Below are 25,807 nucleotides of genomic sequence, written 5' to 3'. Positions count from 1 at the left end.
TTTAATTCTTTAGAGAAGTGAGTAGACTGAAGACAGAGGAGTCTGACAAGATCAGTTGGAACTTAATTGTGGATAAGCATTGTCAAACTGAGTCTGGTCTTTTCAAAAGCCAAACTGCTGTGCACATACTTTTCTGGTGTATGGACTCCTTATTGCACACAGGAGCCAAAAGCAGACCCAGGTATCTGCCCTGACAGGTTGGAGGTTATAACCACCTTTCCCTAAAACAAGGCATTTGCAGAAAATATTCTGCTGAAGGTGATGATGGGAGGATGGGCACTGGGGATGTCCCAGCCTGCTTTGGGGCTTAGGGATGGTGCCTGTGTCCCATTCCTCACACAGGAGCTGTCCTGGAGCACTGGAATGTTGCTGTGTGACACACAGAGCTCAAGCCAAAGCAGTATCAGTGAGAGAAGTCTCCTACATGCATATGTCTGTTTTTCCATCTTCTCTGCAGCTGTGTATGCAGTGAGCTGCAGATAGCTTTTTGTGGTGTTTGGAGGTAGTTGGTGCCCAGGGCGGCAGTGGAAGCACCTCACTGTTTCTTGGACAAAGGTTTGTGACACCACATTTATGGGATAGATTTGTGGTCTGTGCTGGCCTGGTGATATATTAGGCCTGTTTCAGCATGTGCTAGTGCTCTGAAGTAGAGGATGTTCACCCTGCCTGTAGATGCCCTAAGCTGCTGGTTGCAGAAATCCCAAAGGATTTACTGATGGCTTCTTGGCTATCTATGCCTTTCCTCATCCTGAGGATCTTACTTTTTCTTACTGGTCTGCCATCTGCTGGGTCCAGAGTCCAGTGAATTTACATGAAACAGTAGTGCCCTGGCAGGAGTGGGTTGTGCTGCTGCTGAGGTTTCCAAGGAGATGCAGACAGTCAAAATGTTGGTTATTGGACAAGGCAGTAGCCTTAATAAGGATGCTTTGGGTTGAGAAGTTCTGTACCTGAGGTTTTTATCAAATGTGAGTCCCCATACATCTATTAAGACTGATCAAGGCTAATCAGTCCTGTATGTCTTGTATGGGTCAGTAATTAGTTAAAATTAACTTTTAAACCCTAAGTCCATGGATTTTTTTTCCTACTTTTTTACTATGTCCAGTAGTATTCCTAAGTTTAGCTCCAGATAGGGCTGTTACCCACACAAATGATCAGTCCTTCTCTTGGTCTCACTGAGCTGATAGCCTTTACAGCTGCTGTGCACTGGCAATGAGTTCTGTAGCATGTGTGCACACATTTCAGCCTCCTAACTGTATGGCTTGATCAACACTTCTTGACTTTATAAGGATAAACACTGATTTAGCTTTTATGCATCATTCATTATTTTACATAACCCACCAGCCCTTTCCAAATAATGTAGTTTGGTCTGTTAAACATTGAGCTGTCTTTTTGAAGCCTCTTTCATGATTTACAAGTACTTCCAATCCCTTCCCAGTTCTGCAGTGTCATTATTAAGGGGGAGGATGCTGTCCAGATTGACTCAAGTAATTTTGCACCACGGATTGCAGAGTGGTACCAGAAATGTTTCCATTTTATTCAGCACCCATACCGATCTCCGCACCTCCTGGCTGTTTCCTGTTGACACTGCCTGTGCCACAGGGGCTTTACAAGGGCTGTAGGTAGGCAGTAAAACGTGTGCCTGGCTGAAAGCAGCGAGCTCTTCCCTTGCACTTATGCTGCCACCTTCTTTCTGTTGGTGCTAATATTAATGTGGCTGTGAGACAAAACAGATTGGAACACTGATCTGGCTGGAAACAGACGTGCTAGAATACCTCCCTCCCCTCACCCCCGGCTATTTGATGTGTGCACAGTGTTCCACGGGCTGTGCCAACATAGCATGAGAGGGTGGGAAGCCTCAGCAGTAGGACAGGGATGTGTCAGAAATTAATAGGCATGAAATCATGGTGCTGTGATTGCCTCCCGAGCCTGTGAGCAGCTGGAAATCCATGTGATGTGTTTTAAACTTTGGTCTATTAGAACCCTTCAGTAGATGATGATCGGAAGCACTGATCATCAAAGCCCTGCTTTGTGGGTCAGACTGGGAGACCTCCTTGCCTTGTGTTTTCTACAAATGACGCCACCAGCCTGCAACCTGTTAGTCTCAAAGATGAGGAATTTTGTTTAAAACAATTATCTCCCCCGAGCTATTCTGATCCTCTATTTATTTATTTTTTATTTATTTTTGCCACAACTGTTTTCCCATTTAACGGCTGGAAATCTTCCCTGAAGTGAGCCAGTGTCAGAGGTTGAATGTGTTTGTTTAGGTGCATAAACATGGCTGTGCATGGTGGGGCTTCCATCAGTGTTTTCATTCACTTCATGAGCTGTTAAATGAGAAAAGGATGGTGCTAATTCCTGAGCTGTTTGGGAACAGCTGTGTCAAAAAGCCCCTCTGCGAATGATGCACTTTCCATCTCTGTCTCAGCATATTGCGATGCACAGGATCTCTGAGAGCTATACCAAACTAAACTAGCTTGGATAGCAGAAGAAAGATACATACATGAGTGTTTTATCTGGCTCTTCAGTGTTTCTCCAGAGGGAATTTGCCAAGAAGTGCAGTGACTGGGGAAAGAAATATTAGGATTCAGACAAGGGAGATTCTCTCTATTTATGTAGACACTTCTGAGTGTTTTATAATTAGAATATGAAAAATAAAAGAGGACAGTCAAGATGCTGACCGTGAGACAAGAGCTGGGGCACTTATGCATATTTATTAAATGAAACAATCTTGCAGAATTTTTCTCCCAATTTCCAGACTTCCAACAGAAGAGAAATTGGAATGAATGAGTTGATAGCTCTTCTCAGTTTTGCAGCTTGGCAAACACAATTTAAAGTTGTGAATATTTTCTGACCAGTGCTTTGGTATTACCCCACCTGTTAGTAGACAGGTTGTTCTGTTTCAATTCTTTGGAAACCTTTGGAGTGTTAGTAGACTGATACATTAAGATATAATCTACTTCCCACTGAAGTTCAGTTTTTGGAGGGCTGCACTAGAGCAGAGCCTTGCTCTTTTTTTCCCCAGGGTGTATCTACCTCAATAGATATAACAAAATGCCTGCTATGAGAATATGTTTAGTTTAGCTGACTCTTTCTTCAGAGTAGAAAGTGGTGTTTCTATCAGGGGCTAATCTTACTGTGGGGGGGGTTGGTTTGTTTGTTTGTTTTGTTTTGTTTTTAGGGAGAGTGCTTTAGTGGGTAATGACTCATACGTTGGAATCTGACTTTTCATTCCAATTAGCCACAGATACACCCAGATGTATCTGCCTTTCTGCAGTAGATAACTTCAGTGTGCGTTGTTTACATTTCAGATACCAAACCAGTGTGAAAATCAGGCTGTTCATTCATTGCGACCTGTCATGTAGCTGAGTGTTGAGTGCACATCCCTTCAGGCTCCATTAGCATGAGTTAACTTTGTAATTGGGTTTCTGGGGCAAACAGGGACAGGAAGCAGAAGTAATTTGGCAGGCCAGGCTTAGCTTTTTTGTTCTGTGTGGTGTAAGTGCACAAGAGAGCAGAAGTAAAAGATGGATGCAGAATGACTGGAGTAATCCTAACAAAGCAGAGGACAGTTGTGAAAACTTGATCTGGATGTTACGGAGTATTGTGCAGCTTAACCAAGGTGGGACTTTACATCTATATTGAAGCAGAATTTCTATAGCCTCCTGTGATTTTTAGAGCCCTTCTCTTGCTGCTCTGTATTTTTCAGCTGTCTGTCTGGCAGTAGCACTTTGTCTTGTAGAGTCTAGCAAGAGAAAATGGGCATACTGCATGAAAAGCAGCTGTCACTATTCAGTTTTGAAACTACTTCAAAATGAAGTTAATAGAAATGTAAGTTTTGAAGGTGCTCTAAACTCTGTTCATAATATGTGGTTTTGCACAAACAAACCAAAAGAAAGTGGGGGGGGAGAGGAATCCAAACCAAACTGTAAAATGTTAGGGTTCCTGAGCAGGGGAGACAGGTTTTGGGCTTTTTCTTCCATTTTTTAAGGCATTGAAAGTCATCTGGCTCTTTTCAGGTGTTCAATCTGGATTTACAGGAACGTGATTAGAATTAAGCTGCTTTATGGTATTTTTTTTAAAAACAGACTTCACATTTTACAAATAATAACTTCATTTTAAAACAATAGTCTTTTCCCCAGACTAATCATAAGACTTGGAAAATGCAATACAAGAAGAGATTTTTAGCTTAAGTTCCGTTCCTTCCTGATATGGGGGGCTGAACTTGTTCTTAAATCTTGAAGTTGCTGCTTTTCTTCCCCATGATGATAAGCTCTTGAAGGGTTTTCTTTCCTCAGATGAATGCTAGTCTTATTCTGGCATCACTGACCATTCTCTCAACTTACATTTTACCAGCAGGCTGCTCAGGCAGCTTTCTGTGCAATAACAAGTCAGTAACATTTGAAATGAGATAGAATCACCTGCAAGACCAAGGTGAAATGTCTCTGAAACAAAGAGCTGCTGGAAATGATGTAGGCATGATAGCTGCAGTTTATGCATCTTGTCAGCATAAATGAACCAGGCTGACAAACTTGCTGTATGCTTCTTACATGGGCTGCTTTAGGCATGGGTTTGTTTTGAGTAGACAAGGGTTCTGATGTGGAAGTTGCCTTGGTCCTGATCCCATCTGTGATTTAGCACTGAGTCTTTGTCTCCTTTGTGCTTTTCTTGCAGTTTCTCATCCCATCACTACTGCTGCTTGTGCCCACTGTCGTGTTTTTAAGCAATGTTGCAGGATCACATCAACGAAGTGGCTGCCTGGAGTCCTCTCACTGAGGAAATTTAAGGAAAACAAGCCCCTCTTTGTATCTGTGCACACATCATGACTGTCACGGGTTATGCGGTAGGCGTGCTAAGGAGTGCAGTCAGTGCTCACTCCGGCGGGCTGGCAGTGGGAGGTACACCTCCTGGGAGGCTGCTGCTCCAGCCAGATAGCCACTGCTCAGTCACTTAGTGGTTGGACTGGGATGTGGGAATCAAGAAAATGTGGTTGAAATCTATGGAGTTCTTCAAGAATCTTATAAATAAGCAGTTGACAGAATCTTGTTCACACTGTAAGGGGTTGTTGGTTTTGGCTGAAGCAGACTTGAGAGGGTTTCACGGCTGTTACCTGTAGCAATTCCATCTTTTGTTAGCCTGGGGGAAAGAAGGTTTGTGCATGTACAGCTGAATACTAAATCTCTGGCTCAGGAAGTATTAAGTGCATGGATTTATTAGTCTTCACACTGGTATATTTTTTGTGCCAGCAGCTAGCCAAAAAACCAGGAGGGCCTGGGGTTTGTTTTAGCTGGTAGAGATATATGACAGTTTTATTGCAAGCTACATTTGAAAGTTTGTTTCCACAAGCACGGGGTGACTGGGACAGGAAGGGACCTTTGTTGTTTTGCAGCCTGCAGTTGAGCCTTTTGACCCCTCCAGAGACCGCACCCCCCCACCCAGAAGGGAGCCCTACAACTCCTCAGCAACCCCAGCTGCCTCTTGGTCTTCTTGTGTTGTTCCCCTGTACCCCCTCCCATCCCTCTCTCCCAGGCAGCAAAGCCCCCTGGCCCCCACTCCGCATTGCTCACATTCCCAAGCTCTACGTGCGCACAGTGGGATGAGGGAGGTGGCTAAGCTGGTCCTCTGCTCTGCTGAGGAAGCCACTGTTGTGAAAGCAGCCTGCCTGCTCCTCTCTTCCCTTTATATCCATCAGAGCCCCCCTGCCCACATAGCTCACATTCCTGAGCCGGATTTCATTTGAGAGGGTGATTTGCTTTGGAGGGTGTTCCTGCTTAGTAAAAAAGTTTCCTTGTGGCTTCCATCTTCATGGAAGAGTAGCGGTTTATGTCCCCCGGTTTAACATGCTTGGTGGCTGTTCTGGGTGGTTCAAGGTCTCTGGTGACTGCAAGTGGGTGAGATGGCAGGTGAATGCAGCGGTGAGAAGATTGTGTAGTCAGGAGCCAGAGGTTTGACTGTGCATGGGCTGAAGGAGAGTGTTGGGGTCCTGGAGTAGACACCACTAGAGCTGGTGTCTGATTATTGTGTAGGGAGGAAGTTTCATTGCAATTTCAGTTAAAAGACTGTTCCTCCCCACCTCTTCCTTCAAGCAACTTGCTAATTTGCATCAGAAAAGTGAGCCAGGGTTGTCTCCTTACTGTGTTTCAGAAAATAACAATTGTCTCCAACTCTGAGTGAAAATGAGACGATTTATGGGTTGCTTTATGCATACAACTGTTAATTCAACTGCCCAATACTCTTTTACCACAATGTCCATCTAGTCTTTCATCAGTGCTGAGAGAGTCTCATTGCAAGGAGGAGGACTGTCTGGCCTGTGATACTGGTGTTGCCCTGTGGAAGAACCAGCTGGATTTGTAAGGCACTTTCCCACACAAATCCTGTCTTTACAAACAGTAGGCTGTTTCCCCTGTCTTACTACTGCTAAGCCAGAGATTCTTTGAGGAAATGAAAAATCGCGATAATGTATTTACACACAGATAGGAGCACTAACAAATTTTCTGTCGGCCAACAGCAATTTTGTATGTATGTTAAAGTTTAGACAAATTTGCCTGTTGGAGGTGGAGCATCTCATCACTTCAATTTGATGCAGAAACCACATGGCTGCCCTGACATTCCTGTATAAAGTTACTGTAAATAGATGTGTGACCAATGTATATGTACCATAGGTCAAAAGCAGTAGTTACTCCATATGTGCTTTTTCTCCCTCCTTTCTGGACCTTTGTCTAAAACCCAGAGTATTACAGAGACTGCAGGAGAGGCCGGAGCAAGGGATAGAGTCTGTATTCTGTACTGCCTCAAGATTCATGTCTATGCTGCTGTGTTGCAAAATCATCCTGTTTAATGCTCTTGCTCTGAATGGAAAAGCCTCTTGTGGCTGGCTAAACTGTGGAAAAGCATTAGGCCCAAGGAGGAAGGTTTACCTTCCGTTGTCAAGTAAAATCTTCCCTTGGACCGATGCTTGAACAGTTAGGTTGGGCTGTGTTTGGCCTGTCAGAATCCAGCTATTTTTTTGCCAAAACTGAGGTAAGCTCCAGATAGAACTTAACATGTGTTCTCTCTCAATGAATTACATAAAAGCGCTTGCTAAACCATGTCTAGACTGCAAAGACCTGGATTTGGCTGAATCTAATTAAAGCAGTGGTGGCTTTCAGGTACGGATTTAACTGCAGTATGTTATCCTGGCTTTTGCTAGAAAGAGGCTGACCATGGCTGAGGTGGTTTTGGCTTGAATACAGAGGTAAATTCAAGTCAGGTACCTGAAACTTCTGCCTGTTTCGCCTGCCACGCAGAGAACGTCGCGTGCCCAGAGCAGAACAGCCAAGCAGCCCATGGCGATATGGGTTTCAGCACAGTCTTCTCAGAAAAATTGAAATCAACTTCCTGCTGGTTTTGAAGAATTAGGTGAATAATTCTGAGAGTTACCAGAAAGTTTCTGACTGCATTGCAGAGATACGAAGAGGCTGAAAATATCCCTGCTAGAAATACTAGTTTTGATACTGGAGGTTAAACATGTTCAGTGCACAGCTCTAACTAGTCTGCGCTGGCCAGCCATCCTCAGGACTAAGCTTGTGAGTTCATTGCCCATCTGTGCCCATTGCCTCATCTTAACTCAGGTTGATTACCAGTTGCTTATTGATTAAGAGGGATTAGGGGAGTCCTGGATGTCTTACACAGCTGGTTTCTCCCATCTCTGAGTAAGTCACTGAGTGGAAGTTGTGGTGTTGCCCATGGGTCTCTCTCTGGAGATGTTCAGGGTAGGTTTTACTGGAGTACAAAGAAGCATAATGTAACTCCTGGCTTCTGGTAGTTTTACCTCGTGGCCTTGAATGTTTGCCCAGACATGTCTGTGAAGCATCTTGGCTGTTCTCATGCTTTTGCTATTCCTCTGTCTCAGCTCTCCAGACTCCTTTTATTTCCTGTAACTTTTCTTTCTAGTGCACACTTTGTTCAGTGCCCATCAAGTCATGCCTGCTCCTCCTCTTTCAACCTGCCCCTGAATGCTTGCTCTGTTCAATCAAAGTCTCTAAGACAATACAGAAAAGGGGAGGTCACCAAGAAGAAAATGGAAGAAATAAAAGGGAGAAGTGAAAGAGCTGTCTCTGACAGAATTCAGGCTCCTCTGTCTAATCTGACAAGTATAACTTTTTCTTGAGATATTGTCCTTTGCTTCACATTTTCAGCCTGTCATCAAATTTCTGCTAGTTTTAAACTCTGTCTCATGGGGCTGTTGCAGGAACAGGGGTAATGAGCCAGTAGTGCACTTCCTTTTCTTGTCACTGGAAGTGGCGGGGGGGGGAAAAAAGGGCACAAGCTGCCTCTCGCTGTAACACAGCAGCAGTGGGTGACTGCCATGACTTTTTAGGCTGTTTCAGTCTTACAAAATGTTCTAGTTTGGAAATGAAAAGATGATATACTGGGCTATTCTTGGTACCAAGTTCAAGGCTCAGCTTTGCAAAGAAAGTTTGTGTAGCTAATAAAAGGTATACATACTATTTCTTGGCAGAGAGAACTTTTTCTGGCAAGGAATGTTGGCGTGACCTTGTCTTGTCCCTTAGTGTCTGAGAACTCCCATTTTTCTTGTCTTCTCAGCAGAATACAACCTGGGATAAACCACATAGTGGCTAGAGGTCACAGCACAAATTATTAAAGTGCCACACTTGCTTAAGTGAGTACTCTTGTTTGCAGCTGGGCAGTGGGGGCTGTGGATTAGCCCCCTCACTGGGGGCTCCTCTGGCCCCTCCTCTGGCCATGGGCTGTGACCAGCTGTGCCTGTGGCACAAAGCATGTGCTTGCTCTTGTAAGCTCTTCCTGCTTGCTGCAGGAATCTGGTCTTTTCTTAGCTGTGAACACTCTTCTAGGCTGATTTATGTTTGATTTTTTTGTATTTTATTTTTTTTTTTAAACAGATCTCTTGATTTCCTTTCACTGTTAACGTGTTAATTCACAGCTGGCTGTTACAGGACTGCATACACCCTGGGACAGGAATAGCCCCAGTCTGTGTTGGGACTATTCCTGTATGAATTTTATTTTCTGCTGTGGAAAGAAGGCTGTTGTGCTGCATGATTAATTTGCAATTCATCTTGGATGGCCCAGCCAGGACTCAAGTTGGATGGTGCTGATGGATGAGGTGATTAGTGCTGATCTTGAAGATGGAGTTACAGGCAAAGAGGTTCCTAGCTTCATGGCTTCTTACCATGAAAAAAGAGGAAATACTTGTCTTCCTATGCTAACATGCTGAGCTTCTCTCTGATCTAGGAATTCTCCATTAGATCCATCCATTTCCTTAATTCCTTCTTGAAAACTTCATTTGTATTCTGTAAGGCCCTGGCATTTATCAGCCCTTGTTCACGATGGAAGTTGCAGGTCATTGGGATATTTTAACTCCTGACCTAATAGCATGTGAGCCCGGTTTGCTCAATTCCCTGTTTGGTCAGCAGCTGGGGAGCTGCTGGAGCTTGGCTGGCCTTGGCTCCAGGTCTCACACAGAGCTGGCTGGTTGCTGGCATTAGCCTCGTCTGCCGGCCAATGTGACCGGCGGGCAGGGACAGGAGGCTGCAAAGTGGGAATGCTGTCAGTGCTCTCGGCCCACGGGCAGGGCTGGGTGGCACAGTCTGCCCAGCTTATGGGAGGAGAAGGGAGATGTGAGTGCTCAGCTCAGGCTGTGAAAACCAAGCCGGCTGAGCCTGCGGTGGAAACTGCTGGCTGCGGAGCTCGTACCTGTTTCCTTGTGTTTGCTGAAGTGTAATTGTAAACAGCTGTTTCCCACTCTCTTTGTAGGGCTTTCCTTGGTGTTCCTTTTAACCCAGATTTTTCCTTCTGCTTGCCAGTTACTTATAACTCCTAATTCCGGTTTAATGACTTTTTTGTGTCTGAGGATTGTACTCTATTTGCATCACAACAGAGCCCTGTGAAAGGCTTGCAGTAATGTCAGCCCTGGATCTAGTGTTAGGCAGTTCAGAGTGCCAGGAATGAGTTTTATCAAGTTGGTCCCTTTGTGCTGCAAGTTTGAAGATACTGATCTCTTTGGAAGTAGGCAGGTGGCAGGTCAAGCAGCACATCTGAGAGTTGCCTGCCCAGAAAACTTGTTTTAATGAGAAAGAATAGAAAAGTAACAAGTCTGTCACTAGGACAGATTTCAGGAGTTCAGTTTTATGACATCTCTGGTAAAAGTAAGTTAATAAGCACCAAGATACCAAGAACATCTCAAGGCAGTCTCTTTTATTTTATGTATTATGTCCTATTGATTAAATGAGGTTGTAGAACAAATTTCTCAAAACCTGGTAATAAAACACATCGGTTAAAATGAGACTGAAGTTTGGAAGAAATTATTTGTTTTGTGGACTGTTTCTTTCAACACCCTGGATTAATAATGTTTGGGTTTTTTTGGGTTTTTTTTTTTTCAATTAAGAGTTCATCATACCAGAACTATGTAGCAAAATATGCTTCTAATCTGCATCCCCCCAAGCTGCATTTCTTTTTAATTGCAAAGTGTTCTATTTGCCAGTAGAAGCACAGGAAAATATTAATAACTGAGAGACTATCTGATAAAGAATGTTGAAAGAAGTCTGCTAGTATCAGGACTTTTTTTTTTATGGTTACAAGAAACTGTGAATGCTTCATTTTAGTAGTAAAAAGGAGATGACTGCAAAACCTCAGCTCTGCCTTCACTTTTCCCAGCTGCTGTCTCAGATCTTTGTTAAGCTCATTTTTTTTTTCCTCTCACTCAGCTCAGGCCCAAAGGTTTTGAGTGGGTCACTGCATTTGGAAATTTTTCTAAACAACCTTTGGAGAACAAAATGAAAATAAAAAAAAAAACCCAAACAAAAAAACTCCTCTAACACGCAACACCCCCAGCTGTAGTACATCCAACAAGTTTTGCAATATGTCGGTACTGCCAAAGTGTCCTGCAGCTGCTGCTTGCTTTCCTTTTGGTGAGTTTTGATGGATCCCTATTCTGTTAGCTTGCTTCAGATAGGTAGCATGAGAAGGAATCGCCATTCCAGAAGGAACTTGCATGCTGTGAATGCAAATAGTCTGTTTGCTCCCCTCCCACCACCTAAGTCTTTCCTCCCAGGCTTTGTGGGATTTAGTTCGAGCTCACAACACAAGTGTGACAGCTGGTTGGTGTCCAAAGTCCTTTTTGTTGTTTCAGCTTTAATCAGGAAATGATTTGTCAGAGGATCAAAGCGCTCTTGGGTGAATTAACTTTTTTTTGCCAAACTGTGGGTTTGATGCATATGTAAATATTGTCTGATATTTATTGGGACGGAGTGGTCCTTGCACAGGAATGATTTTTGGCTATAAACCAAATAGAGCTGGGGTTGACACTGCTAATTTTACAGAGCAGCCTGCATGGACTGTTAGAGATCACATTTGGAAGTTAGATCAGGTATGCCAGAAAGTTGCACGCACATGGCAGAAGATCTCTTAGCTCATCTCCTGATACAATTCCGAAAGCAGCAAGCAAGCTTCCGGTATTGACAGTGACTTCTCCTTTTGCCTCCTCTGTTTCTGAAAGGCAGTTGCATGTCACTTTGCACTGCATTGGCCTTTGGAGGCTTTGTGACACTGTGGAGATGTGACTTCACTGCTCTCAGGGCTTCTGGGAGCATCAGGGTTTTTGGATGCTCATCGTGCCATGCAAAAATGCAGTGATGTAAGACCCCCTGGGCAGGAACTGTTCACAGCTTGTGTGTCTGTGTTTGCAAGTATTTTATTGGAAATGCCATGCTGTGGGAGAAGAGTGAGATAAGGGGTGAGATCCTGTGCCTGGGATCCCTTTGTTCCCTGGAACATAGGTAGGGTGCTGCTCCTGGGACAGGTGTGTACCTGTCTGTGCTGGTGGGAGAAGCATGAGCATCAGGCACAGGTGGAGGTGGTCTTCAGCTAGTGAATGTGTTCTGTGAGGAAATGAAGCTAAGTAAGGTTGTGTTGATGCCTGAGAAGGTGGGTGGGGGGGAGGTCAGGGTGAAAGGCAGTGAGGTAGTGACTGGGTAACATCACTTTTTAGAAGCTGTTAAATAAAGCTTCTTTTGGGTGGGGGTGCTGAGTCCTTTGTCCATGGAAACACACAGCTCTAGATGACTATTTGAGACAGCAGTCCCATTATGAAGGATGGACACGTTCTCTTCAATATTTAGGAACAGGTTGGGTTTTTTTCTATAAAAGTTGTATCTGGGTGAAACATACCCAAAACTGAAGTACATGTTTTTTTCCCTGCTCTCTGATTTGAAGTGCCATGTTTCTCAGTCACCCTAAAGTAATTCCCCGCCTGATAAATGTGCACATACCATCCCTGGGCAGGAAGGCCAGGCCCTGCTCTCCAGAAACAAATGGATGATGCATTGCATGGTGGCTCAGCTGCTAGTGTCTCTCATGTGTCTGGAGATACCTGAACTGACACCTCTTCTTGACTCTGAATGGAAGGAAAGGAAAGTATGGAAATCTGGGGTGGCAAACCCTGTTCTGCTGCCTGCAGTGCCTTTGGGGATGTGAAAGGCTTGTGCTGCAGCCTGTGTAGCTTGAAGGAGGGGGGGTTGTGCTCTGGAGGGGGGAGAAGAAACTTGGTGGTACATGGTGAACTCTGGGCTCTTGGGTTTGTGTTTGTCTGGTACACCTGAGGGCAAAATGGAAAGAAATGCATGGTGTCAGAATACCTGATGGATGTGAGAAGAGTTGGACTGAGGCACACAGAAAAGACATAAAGTGAGATGTTAATCAGTAACAAGCTGAGTCATCTTGCAGCAGCTTGCAATGCCAAGTAGAGATGTACACAGCTTGAAAGGGAGGAATGTGCACAAGTGTGTTTATTCCAAGTACAGAAGGACTCGCCCTCATTCTCACACACAAAAATGGGGTATTTTATTGCTTTTGAGAAGAAGTAACGTTGTAGTGGAAAATGTGTCCCTACGCTTTTGTTCTTTATAATGCTTTTCAGATGGAATAGCCTTGGTGTGAAATGCTTGGTACTCAACCAGAGAGCAGCTGCTTACCCAGCCTGCCTTCTGAACATCAGCCTTCTTGATCCTGCTGCATCTTCAGGGTCTTTTAAATTACCTCTTCCTGATTTCTTGTCAAAAGAAAGACTTCAAGCCAGTCAGTTTGTCGGAGAGCAGCTTGAAGAGAGGACTCATTAACCTAGAATGGTGTATCTTACAATGAAGGTCTCTGCTTTAAAGGGAAACAAAACAAAACAAATAGTATTCCTATTGTTTGCCCAGCACAAAGTCTGGTTTGTTTTGAGGTACTCTCTGGTTCTTGACATTTTCATTTTCTTACTGTTGGCTCTGAATTGCTCACCTGAGACTGAGCTACAGGTGTCTTCAAGTTAAAACGAAGTAGAACGTTCTTGCTTCTCAGATTTCAGTGCAATTTGTGTGCTGTAGGACCAGAAACTATAATTTTATTTTTTTTTCCCCCCAGGGGAAAATAGGTGGCTGAAAATTGCTGTGTGGGTGGGTAAAAAGAAAAGGATGGGGACAAAGGGATGAAAAATTTGTGTGAGAAAACACAGCTGGCTAGGCTGCACATCTCCAATGCATTGAGCTCTGTGTATCTAGAGGGTGATAACACACACACACACACACACACAAAAAAAGATGGTTTCCATTGCCTGTGTTTGTCCAGTTGGCCCAGTTGTACACATGCAGTTGTGAAGACCTGGTCTTGGTGCTCCTGCTTCACTCTGGGTAAAGCAAGGATGAAGAGAAGTAGTGCTGGGAGTTACTAATGTAACTGGAAAAGGGCAGTAAGATTAGAGCTACTTTGGGTGTGGCACAAGTTTATAGTTCACCCTTCCTCATTAAAAAAAAAACAACAACCTAAAACCACAAAATATTGATTTAAATAACTCCATGGTTTTTGTCCTAGCTAAAATGAGGGACATCTCAATCAAATGGAAGGAAAAGGAAAAACGTATGTTGGACTATTGAGTCTTTGTTCAGGCAGGTGGATGTTTTCTTTATGGTTTTAATGATTGTGTCCCTTTGCCACTACCATATGCTACAGATGAGTGCAGAGAATACTTGACATCCAGATGTATCTGCCTAATGACAGCCCGGACTTTTGACTTTTGCTATTGGAACTTCTGTTGTGATAGTACTAACAGAGCAGTCTTCACAGAATGCCTGGGATCCATAGTGTGAAAAGTGTGCTGAACTCTTTTCTGTAGAGTGTTTTTCTGTTGTTTCTTCTGTGTGACTTATCTTTTGTTTTAGTGCTATATCCAAGCAGGTTTTTTTTAGCCTTTTATTCAAGATAACTGACACTTAAGAGTCTTGCTTCCTTGGTTTTAAAGTGTGTTTGCTACCCATGTCTTAAACTGGCATGTCACTGGCAACTGCACTGTGGTCCTGCCTTGCAGCAAGGCATCTCTACCCTGTTGCAACTTGTTCAGAAATTGTTTATTTCAGGGAAAGTTCTTCAACTAAGAGATATGAGATCTCATTATACGTTTGGAAGCATCTATGCCTTGGGCATGCTGACCTCCCACCAAACTCAGTGTGCAGGGTAAGTTGGTGCCCTGAAAATTAGGCAGGAGCATGGTGCTTTACTGACACATTTTTCTTGCTGCTGATAGAGAAAATCTTGAATTATTACGTCTTTTTAATTGCATTTTTTAAAACAAATGAAGTCCGTTCTTAAAATGCGATCAGTTGCTTATTCCTAGATGAGCAGGTGCCTTGCAGCTAGAAGCTTTGCGATGCCTGGGTGAGGAGGAATTAATTAGCAGCCTTCTTGCTAGGTGGTGGTGTCCTCTTTCACTGTTCTCAGATTGCAAAGGGTAAGAATGAGAAAAAAAACTGATTATCTCTTTTCATGATTTGATGCTGGTCCCCCCAGACGGCTTATGCCAAGCATTCTGGGCAGAGTTCAGTTAAAGTTTCCACCAGACAGGGCCTTTGCAGAGCTGGGTGTTGCCATTCCCACCTCACACACTTTGCCTGTCTACTGTTCTTCGGCTGGTGCGGTCCTTGTCGGTCACTGCTGGGAGGTGCTGGGGACAAGGGGCAGGATTGCTGCAGTATGAAGGGTGAGAATCAGCACTGCCACTGCGGGCTGCAGCTTTTCCTTGCGCCCATGACGTTTCACCAGGGAGTTACTGTGGCTCAAGGGTTTAAAATTTTGGCTTTCTCCAAACCCTCCCTCTCTCTATGTGGAACTTCACTGTTACAGCAAGAAGTCGCCTTTCCCTTGGCTTCATTTTGTTCACTAAACATTGCTCTAAGAAAGCAAGTCTTTAATTACTGTTTTGGTAAGCATAGATGTTTGTTGAGAATAAAACATTATAGTTGTGGTAGAAGCTGTTTCGTGGCAGTGTACCTTTGAGTGTATCTACATATCTCCCCCTTTCCGAACTCCCTGAAACTTGTTAGTACTATTGTTGCAGGAGGTTTTTTTGTTTACAGTACAGCAATATTAGCACTGTAGCAGGTACAGGCTACTACTCTTGACCCCTGGAGTTTCTGTGGAGGTCACAATGGAGGAGCTGGAATTCCTGCCTTAATTACATTGCAGCAGAATATCCATGCTGGCTTTCCCAAAAGATTAACAGAATGATACTGCACTGCTTTGAAATGTGATCTCAGAGCATCTAGCTCTCAGGACAGCTTCTTTCATGTTTAACACATGCATGGATTTTGTGTATTTTTAAATGACTAATTACTATGCCTTGGAGTAAAATGTGAATGATAGTTTATCACACTGGTTGTTTGCTATTGCTTTTGTCTTTCTTACCAGAAGCTTTCAGTGCTCTCCTGTGGAGTAGCAGTGAAGAGAGAAAGCCTTTGTTTCCCTGGTAATATTTTGAGGTAGCTAAACTGCACCTATTATGCAGTTGCTGTAATGTATGGTGAGGTACAGCTCTACAGATTTGAAAAATAAACACACAGAAAATTGTTCAGTATTTAGGCTTGATAGACTGCAAAGGTGCCTGCAGAATTGCAGTAAAACTGAAGGCACAGATCTTGGTGTCCTAGGACTTTGGGGAAAGCATACTAGAGAGCTCTTTGTGTCTTTCCCTCCTTATATACAGCTTGGCTCCAGGAGTAAGCGCCTTCTTGGCTCCAGTCCAGCTATGCTGTGAAATGTGGTACCAAAGTATCTGCTCTGTTATGCGCTACTGGTTTATTGGTCATGGGCCCTGGCATGGTCTACAGAGCAGGGACGTTTTGTAGGTGCCCCTGTTTCATACAGTATCTGTGGTTTTCTCTGTGCTCTTGGCCTGGGGTGGTGCCAGAGTACCTCAGGATGATTTGTCTTTGTCTTAACTTCTGTATGCTAAGAGCACTTCCAAACCAGACTGCACCTCTGGGGAAAAATGTGAACATAATCTGTTTTCACTGCTGTTTCCCCCCAAAGCAGTTTAGTCTCCAGTCATTCTGGAAATAGTCTCTCTTTTAATAATGATACAAGACTCTTTTTTTCCTTCTTTCTCTCAGAACTTAAGTACTGAGAAGGGAGACTGAAACACTTGTTTATGCACCTGAATTACCCCTCCTCCTTCTTACCCCAAATCCTCATGTGCATACCGACAGGCTATATATGACAACATTTTTTTGGATGGAAGCCCACAATAATACTGTTTTCTCTCTGTCACTGCTGATGAAAGTGTCAAGAAGACACTTGCTGCAGGGCAGAGCAGGGAGGTGTTCATGTTTCTAGTTCGTACTCCAGATGTTTATGCAATGTGCCTAAGCTTGCTGTGGAATACAAAATATTTGTGAAAGGCCCCCAGGTCTATCCATAGATAAGCTAATTGTCCAGGTTTTCTGAACAAAGCAGGAGAGAGAGCTTAACTGACAAGCTCTAATTAGCTCTGTTCTCTAGCAACTCTTTCCCAGGAGAATGACTTGGGGAAGGTTGTTATCAAATGACTAAACTGGAATTTTAAAACTATAATGTTGACTTTTCCCTTTATTTGTGTTTACTGGAATAGCAAATACTGAAACAGACTGGAGAAATTCCTGCTCTGGCAATTAAATGATTGCAACCAACATTTGATACCAACTCAGAAGAGAGGAGACTTTTCTTTTTCCTCTCTTTACCACAAGCCACTTTTGTATGACTTAAAGCATTTTCATTGCATATCTCAGACCTTTTGAATAATATTTTAGGTGAGGCTTAAGATGGTCGCTCTGTCATATCTTTCTTAGTTTATGTGGAAGAGAGAGACAATCTTCAAAATAAAGCTGTCCACATTTTTCACACGTGTAAGAAAGTACACAGGTTTACACTCTGCATAAACCATTGTTTACAAAAACATATTTAAAACTTATCGAAAAAATCTCCAGCATGTTCTGGTTATATGGTCAAAATAACTTAACACTGACCAATTTTCATACACTGAGATTTCAAATACATGTGGAAAATACTGCCCTGAAGTTTTATTTTGTATGAGGTTACTGTGTTAACTTTTGTTCCCTGACACACATGGTTTCCCAGCATAAAGGGAAAACACGTTGTTGATACTACAAAATTTGACATAAAATATCAAGAGGTGCTTCACTGTGTGCATGGCTACAATTTCCAAAGTTTTGGAAGTATATAGTGATGAACTAGAGATGCAGGGAGCTGGACTACTTGAAAAACAAAACAGAAGAATGTTTCCAGAATTATTGATGTATCTTTGCTGGAACAATGTTCCAGATGCATGCATTGTCGTTAATGCCTGTGGAATTAGCTGAAATGAATACCTGTATTCCACATGTATTTGTGTCAAGCACCAAGAGTGAAGTGGGCTGAATCAAGAACGCTGGAAGTTCGATTGTAGCGACGGGTTAGTGAGGTCAGTTGCCCAGAATAGCAGTATGTAAATGTTGGTATCAAAAGAAGTTTGGGGGCAATTGGGTTCAGAACAGCTATAGATATTGCTGCATCTCACTCAGTCAGGAATGCAGATAGGTCTTGATTTTGAGGAATATGAGAACTTAACTAGAGAAGACTTTTATTTGACATGTGTGTGCAGTTCTTCTGTCTTGTGAGCAGCATTTTCTCCCTCTTCAGAAAAAACTGCATTTTGTGTTATTAGCCTTAAAAAGTACCAAAAGCCTTAAAAGTACTGAAAATGTTGTGTATTTCACAGTGCCAGCTGTGAATATTGGCTTGTAGTATTTAATTTTTCTTGTGGTTCTGCCACCCAAAACTTGAAATGTGAATGCTGCTTTATCCTTGAAGGGAAGGCAGGGTTAAATGCAGAGGACACTCGGTGTGCTTGGTGTGAAGGGGGAACTGACATAAGCACAGGCAGCTGTGATGTTAGCAACAGATGCCTTTGGAGTCAGGAGCAAGCATGGTCTCTGTTCTTCATGCTTCATCTGCCTGTTTACCTTCCAGTGGGTTTTTATCCCAGCCAGCCCTATGGATGGTGTGAATCTGCCAAAGGTCCCTGGGTTTGCTGAGGAGCAGGCAGGCACCACACAGCTGTGTGGGGCAGCATTCTGCAGGAATGGGTGGATGGTAAATGATGTGGTTGGTGCTACATCAGGCATCTTCAGAAGTGTCGTATGAATGGATGCAATGGGTTTGTGGGATTGACGGAAAACAAAATTACAGTATTGTCAGTCGTGGGGCAGAAAGCTCAAAATTCATGGCTTGGCTTTGAGTTGGCAGCACTGACATTTTATCTTGGTAACGTATGCACAGTTAAATCCAGAGAAAATTTCTCTCAAAGAAATTTTGTTCTCCTGAGACCTCTTGAAAAATCTTTGTAATTGATGGCTGGGATATGATCTTAGCCTGGAGTGTCAGTGTGACTTTTCCACTCATATTGGTTTACGGATGAAAGAATGTGTGGCGAATACCCAGAGTAATTATGCATGTTTCTAATGTTTCAGCTTGAATAATACCGCCCACCTTCCCAGAGAGGTCAAGTTACTGTTTCAGGCATTGCAGTTAAATAATGTACCGTGTGCCAGGGAGAAACGGTGGACTAACAGCCCTGTAAGTTTTTAATACTGTTTTTTTATGGGTTTTTTTTTGTTTGTTTTTTTTTTGTTTTTTGTTTTTTTCTCTTTCAGGAAATAGTGAAATCAGATCACGTTTGTGTCACTGGGTAGGTTTTGGATTTACAATCTAATGGACTATTTAAAATATATCTAAATGGGAGTGTATTTGTGGCTATAAGTGGTGATTTGTTTTTGAATAGCAGTACTTAATGTCGAAGTAGTACTAAAGTGTATGTGTGTGTGCCTGGTGGTGTGTCTATGGTGCACAAACTGTTTGCAAACTGCTGCAACAGCCCGGACAGCTGCACACAAGTCAAGTTCTGCTTGGCAGAAGCAGTGGTGGGATGACAATTAAATTGGTGATTTTTCATCCATGGTGACCTGAAGTACCTGCAAGCACACTGAGATGATAAAGCAGTGTTGCAAAGCTTGTGCTGACCTTTTCATCTGCATTTCCATTCTGTGCTCTCCCTCCCCTGCCTTTTGCTGGCTGCCCTTGCAAATGAGAGCCTACAACTTTTCAGGCAGAATTGGTTGAGGTTCACATTGCTTAGTGACCTTCATGTTTTATGCGCTGTGTGGGTAGACAGAACTTTTGCATGTAGATGACATTTTTTAGTGCTTCAAGGGAAACATACAGTGACAATCACACTGTGCACCCCTGTGTTTTCCCACAATCTGTTTTGAAAGATTGTTTGACTACAGCCTTAATGTCTGTGAGCTGGAGCCTGAAAATCTAGTGTTTAAGGTTTTGGAGAGGAGTGGTAGTGTTTTGTAAGTGGGGAGAAGAGAGAGAGTGTATTAATATTGTAAGGAGAGTCTCACTACTAATTTTTGGCAGAAAGGACAGGAATATTGGTGGGTGAGAGGCTGGACATGACCCAGCCATGGGCACTCCCAGCCCAGAGAGCCAAACGTGTCCTGGGCTGCATCCAGAGCAGCGTGGGCAGCAGGGCCAGGGAGGGGATTCTGCCCCTCTGCTCTGCTCTGCTGAGACCCCACTGCAGTGCTGCATCAGTTCTGGGGTCCCAGCACAGGAAGGACATGGAACTCTTGGAGTGAGTCCAGAGGAGGGACATGAAGCTGATGAGAGGGATGGAACACCTTTTCTATCAGGAAAGGCTGAGACAATTGGATTTTTTTCAGCCTAGAAAGGAGAAGTCTTAGGGGTGATCTAATTTTGGCCTTCCAGTACTTGAAGGGAACCTACAAGAAAGATAAAGAGAGACGTTTTACAAGAGCATGTAGTGATAGGAATAGGGGCATGGATTCAAACTGAAAGAGAGTAGGTTTAGATTAGGTATTGCAAAGGGATTCTTTACTGTGAAGGTGGTGGAACAGATTGCCCAGAAAAGCTGTGGATGCCCCATCCCTGGAAATGTTCAGGGCCAGGCTGGATGGAGATTGGAACAAGCTGGTCAAGTGGAAAGTGTCCCTGCCCATGGCAGGGGGTTTGGGACTAGATCTTTAATGTCCCTTCCAAGACAAACCATTTTAAGACTCCAAAAATACTGCCATTTGTGTATGCTGCTTTTAGGAGAGTTCCTAATCGACACCATTGCTGAATATGCAAACCATAGATTGGTTTCAGAAGAGAACAACATCCTGACCAGCATTGCCTGTGCCCTGCTTATCTTCCCCTTGTCTTCCTTATGCTAGGACAAACTGCTTTCTTTCTTATAGACACTAACAAATGTCTTACCATGATTGGGTTTGAAGTTTAATTGGGGAAAGCTGTTGTGTTGAGAGCTGGTGGTGGAGCTCTGAGGAATAATCTATCCTTTTCCTTGGAGGCCATATATTTGGTGATTTAATTTTCCTGGTCACTGAATTCTTGGAAATGCTTTTTTCATCTACCATCTCTCATCTAAAATGTCTGGTTTATTGTTTTGTCTAGAACATGGTGCTCTTGAAGGCATAGGAACATACAGTAGTTCTTCTGGATTAGTTTGCTTCACAGGAGGTAAATTCGAAAGGATCTTATTTTTAGCTCTTCAAGTAATGGTTCAAAACACCTGATGAGACAGCTGTTGTATCTGCTTTTTTTTCTTTTTTCACAAGGGAAACAGTATTGCTGTGAGTGGTCCTCAGCAATATGTGACTTTTGAGGACCCTTCTTGCAGTTTGCTGCAGTGAGGACCATGCCACCCAGTAGCACTGTGCAGTTTGGGGCTCATAAATTCATTGTGTTTTCAGAGCTGTAGGCTGAAAATATGATGAAGACTTTTTTCTCATCTTGGTTCAGTGCCATAATTTCCACAGAGCTATTACTAGGAGTGTGTGGAGCGTGTTGAGGATCATTCCCAAACGGAGCTGGATTTTGAACACAAGTCTACCACAGCCCTTCCAAAATTCCCATCCTTTAGGAGTATAAACTTCTGAATATCACTAGTAAGATGGTTGTAAGATCCACTTGAAAATCCCTAAAGGCAGCTAGGTAACATGCATATGGAAAGCCCAAGCTGCAAAGAAGTGGCCTGGTCCAGGGTTTCACTTGGTGCCAGAGGAAGATGTGAGCTCTGTTGCTGATTTTCATTCTGACTTGAAGTCTCAGGATGTTGCCTGTCCCTAAGTAAGGGGAGCTTCAGCCTTCAGATATGGAGATGGATGTATGAGGGACAAGAATTCCCTCAGACACAGGCTTGTGGCATGCTTCTAGAGCAGAGCAGCTGTCTATTGTTAGCTGTAGCTGTGTTACACCCATGAAGATCTGTAGTGGTGACAGACATCTGGGGAATGTTTTCATATTCTGTTAAGATGGGGAAAGAGCACAAAGAGGAGTTTTTACAGATATTTGCTTTTGTCACTTGAAATCTAGCAACTAAACATTTTTGGGGATCATATAGGTTATTAGTGTTTCAGATAAGCTGTTCCTAGAGATAGTATCTGTCAATTCTGTATCTTTAACTGAATTTTAAAGGCTAAGTTTTTAAGTGAAATATCTTCTGCTGTTTAAAAGTTTCCAGGTCCCTTTCCCTCCCTTCCTCTGCTTGTCCAGCTGAGATGGGACCAGAGGAGAAAGCAAGTGGCTCTCCTCAGGAGCATTATGTGTCTCAGCCACAGGTGAGAGGCTGCCTCAGCTGGGATCTAGGCAAGCAGGATAGTGTTTTTATGATCCCTTTCAGTTTCATTCCCTGCCTCTGCAGTTCCTTTTCATTGCAAGACAAAAAAAATACCTTCATGCCCTTTCCTGATCTCTGCTTGCCTTAAGGAAGCAAGCAGAGATTCATCGTGTCTGTTGTTGCTTATCAGCAGTATTTTATGATATGGTGATGTAAACAAGCAAAGGATATTACTGGATAAGATATGTAGTACAGGATATAATTGGTGTGTGGAGGAAAGTTAAAAGGAGAAGATAGGAAGCTTGAGGGTCTTTCCAGTTTTTCTTCTTTCTTTTAACCACTTTTTAAGGTAACTTCGCACTAGTGCTTCTGTTGTGACACCCTCTTCTCCCTCCATTCCATGCCTAGCATCAAGTATCCCATTTAAATTGGCCTTGTAAAATACATCCTGCTTTGGAGCCATAGAAAATACACTATGTTTTTAAATCTGGCCTAAGATTTGATAGCTTAGTTTTGCAGTCAGAGAACAAAGAATTATATCTGCCTACATATGGGCATGTGTGGAAAAAACAGTCCTCATAAACAAAACCTGGGTGTATTAAGGACTTTATCTCCTCAGTCATACATTGGGTATGGAGACTGGTGTCTGCAGTCTCCCTGCAGATGGGAGAAAAGAAAGTTCTGGATCAATTCTAGCAGTCAGTGAGGTTTCATCTTTGGCAGCAGCCTTGGTTGTTGGAGTGGTTGTTTGTTCTGTTTCTTTTTAGAACTTTGCCCATTTCTGGTTAAGCCTCGGATCTCTGCCTGCCAGCTGAAGATCTCCACTGCAGTGGTGGTTGTGTCATTATATTGTTTGTCCTACCAAGCAAAGGTCGCCTCTCACAAAGCCCAGTGTGAGCTCCACAGTTTCTGTAGGGAAGGTTCTGGAGGAGGAAGTGGAACATGTATCTGACCTCTGAATGTCCACTGAATACTGAGTTAGCTTCACCTGACGTGGCAGCTAAGGCTATTAAGATTCAATGCACGTTTGTATGGCTTGCTGGGTTTTGTCACCATCTTGACTAGTTTTTGTTGTTTGGAGACTGAAGTGTTCACCTATATTGTCACTTTTACTGTGTACAATTCACAGTCAGTTTTTTACCCACAGTGTGGGTAAAAAAAAGTATTTTGAAGGAGAGAGCCTATTATTAGGCAGTGTTAAACTCATATGTGCACCATGTATTTTGACAACATTTGTGAATATTTTTTAAATGGGTTGGGTAGCAAATGTGCCTTTAATGACACCTTTCTATTTTTCATGAGCTGAAGTATTTGCAAGTGTGAAAACTGCTACTTTAAGATCTATTTATCAAATGCAATTTAATTTCTCTTAAGTGAATTATTATGCTTTTTATAGTTTTATTCATCTGTGCTGCATCTGGCAGACTTATTTGCGTATTTGTCCCCTCTGCTGAGACCATGAAAATCTCAAGGACTCCTGATACTGTTTAATTGATATGTTCTCCCTGTCTCAAGGCAAAGCCCTCTGTTAGACAGTTGTCCCTGTGCTCTTTCTACAAGAAACAGCCTACGTGTTGAAACCAGTCACCAACTTCTATGGTACAAGCCCAAGGTGAAGCTGCCCTTCCTTGTGCTGTGACCTCTGTGTAAAACTGACAGACACGTGAGAAGCCAGCCTTGCCCGCCAGCTTACAGCTGAGCTGCTGTATCCCATTTACCTGCAACATGAGCTATCTCAAGTAAATCCTGAGTTCATGGGACTGTGTTTTGCAGAAGGTCTGTGTCTGTGGAGAGAGGCTCATTTTTAAAAATGTATTTGTGGGGAGGAGAAGGAGAGAACTGGATAGGGGCTCTTCAGAATCTGAAATTGTCTGTTCTGCATGGCAGTAAAACACTTCCCTGACTTTGCTGGTTTGTGCCACAGGGAATGACCCTCCTGTGCCTTTTCATTCTTTATCGTGGACAGGTGTTCTACTGCAGGATGTATGGTGTATCAGGTGTTCCCCTTCCCTATTGCTCTCTGGTTGCTCAGAAGCCAGTTCCTGTTGGGACTGGGTGATTCAAGCTACTGCTGAGTACATTATTCCTTACTGTTTGTGTTTTAACAAGTCAAAAGAAGATCAAAGTCCATTTGCAGTATGTGAAGAGCATGTCTTGGTACCAAGAGGTGGCATCAGGTACAGTAGATAAAGTGTTCTGGCTTTAGCCCAGAACTTGTTTTATCTCCCGAAAGTTGAAAGCAAAGTTGCTTTGGCAACAATTTAACAGCCACCCTACTAACAATCCCACAGTTGCCTTCTACCTGGAGTTTACTAAATGGACAACGTTTACACTAGTGCTAGAGGGTTTCTCCTTGGTCTATTTCAAATGTGTCTGTTAAAGTGTGATGCAAATTGCCACAGCTGACATCACCAGTGACAATCACCATTATCAATACACATAGCTCCTCTGAGACGCTTTTCTTCTGGAGCCCTCAGACTGTCTGTAGGTATGCCCTCTCACATTCCTCCTCCTAGCAGCTGAGGATGCTCAGTAATTGCTTGTTGATTATTTTATTGTTTGGCAAGAATTGGTTCAGTGTTTGAGTGCTGAAGATGGTAGATTTCAGTAAAACACAGAGGTTCTGAGAGGAAACACCCCTCTGTGGAGGGCTCATCTTTGATGTAAGGCTCTTCCATGTGAAAGAGACTGCTTGGGGAGGGAGGCAGGTATCTAAATGGCAATTCATCAACATTGGGAGATTGCCTAGACAGAGCAGTCATGTTACTGTGGTGCCCTGCCCGGATGAATTAGTGTCTCTGAAGGGGTAATTAGCATGGTGCTTTGTGCCACCCAGACATAGCCGTAGTTATTTCCTTTAGTAATTATGGGAACTTATGTCAGTGAAATGCACCAAGGCTGAATAGTGCTTTTGACTACTTAAAGGCTTTCTGCCCCAAAATGTAGAACATGTTCACGAGGAAACAGTGCCTTCACCACTGGAAATGTTACATCAATACCCCTGTGCTACACAGGACATCTCCTTGCTGCTGACTTAGCAGTGCTTGTTGGACATCATGTCTGAGGCACAGCTCAATAAGCTATCCAGGCATGTCCTTGCAGTTGAGGGGGCTGGTGTTTTTTCAGGCCAGCATAAATTCCTCTTTAGATAAGTGAATCAGTCTGCTGTCTGCTGGAGGGAAGTGTGTGTGTTGGAGGAGTGTGTGGGCAGAGGTGTTGAACAGTGTTAGAGTGGAAAAGGAGAGAAGATGGAATACATGTGTTACCCATCTGTAGGGAACTTGGCAGGCTAGTGAAGTGTGCTGTGAAACATGTGGACCTTTTGTTAAAAATTGTTGACACCATGTCTTTGGGGCTTTAAGGAGTGAGTATCTGTTACTTAGCAAGTTTAGCTTAAATGGAAGATGTTATGAAAGTTAAAAGTTTATGTAAAAAGTACAACTTTATCAGTAAACACACTCCCGTTGTATATTCAATATCTCAGCTTAACTGTTTGACTATGTTAGTTTTCATTTCTGCTTTTCTCTCCTTGTGCTTAATACTCAGTTATGCAAATCACTGAGTAAATTTTCTGGCTGGAAATGAAATGAGATTGCCCTTTGTGAGGCAGTTTAGAAGAACAATTACTTTATGTGAGATACATACATCCATTTTGTACAGATTAAAATTTTGCTTAGTGTTGCATGTATTTTTTTTAATTACCCATTGTAACAGAATGTTTTCTAATGTTTGGTGTTATTAATACCTGTTAGGTGTGGTTTGTTCTCCCCTTAAGGGGAAAAAATGGATATACGGTGTACTGGTTTT

At 43.1% G+C, this 25,807-nt stretch overlaps 1 protein-coding gene across 2 annotated transcripts in view; it reads left to right on the top strand.

Annotated features, from left to right (window-relative positions):
• KANK1 (KN motif and ankyrin repeat domains 1) overlaps positions 1–25,807 on the top strand; it is a 127,438-nt gene that overhangs the window by 4,011 nt on the left and 97,620 nt on the right. The window contains exon 2 of one of the 2 annotated variants that reach the window (XM_058826047.1): positions 18,828–18,933. The exons of the other annotated variant lie outside the window; for it this stretch is intronic. The gene's annotated coding sequence lies outside the window, so the exon portion shown is untranslated. The remainder of the gene's footprint in view (positions 1–18,827; positions 18,934–25,807) is intronic. 2 annotated transcript variants of the gene reach the window in all.

The sequence above is a fragment of the Poecile atricapillus genome, chromosome Z (genome assembly GCF_030490865.1).
Source record: "Poecile atricapillus isolate bPoeAtr1 chromosome Z, bPoeAtr1.hap1, whole genome shotgun sequence".
In the NCBI taxonomy this organism is placed as follows: domain Eukaryota; kingdom Metazoa; phylum Chordata; class Aves; order Passeriformes; family Paridae; genus Poecile; species Poecile atricapillus.
Note: the sequence above shows the minus strand (reverse complement) of the source record. Positions and strands in the feature narration are given on the sequence as shown.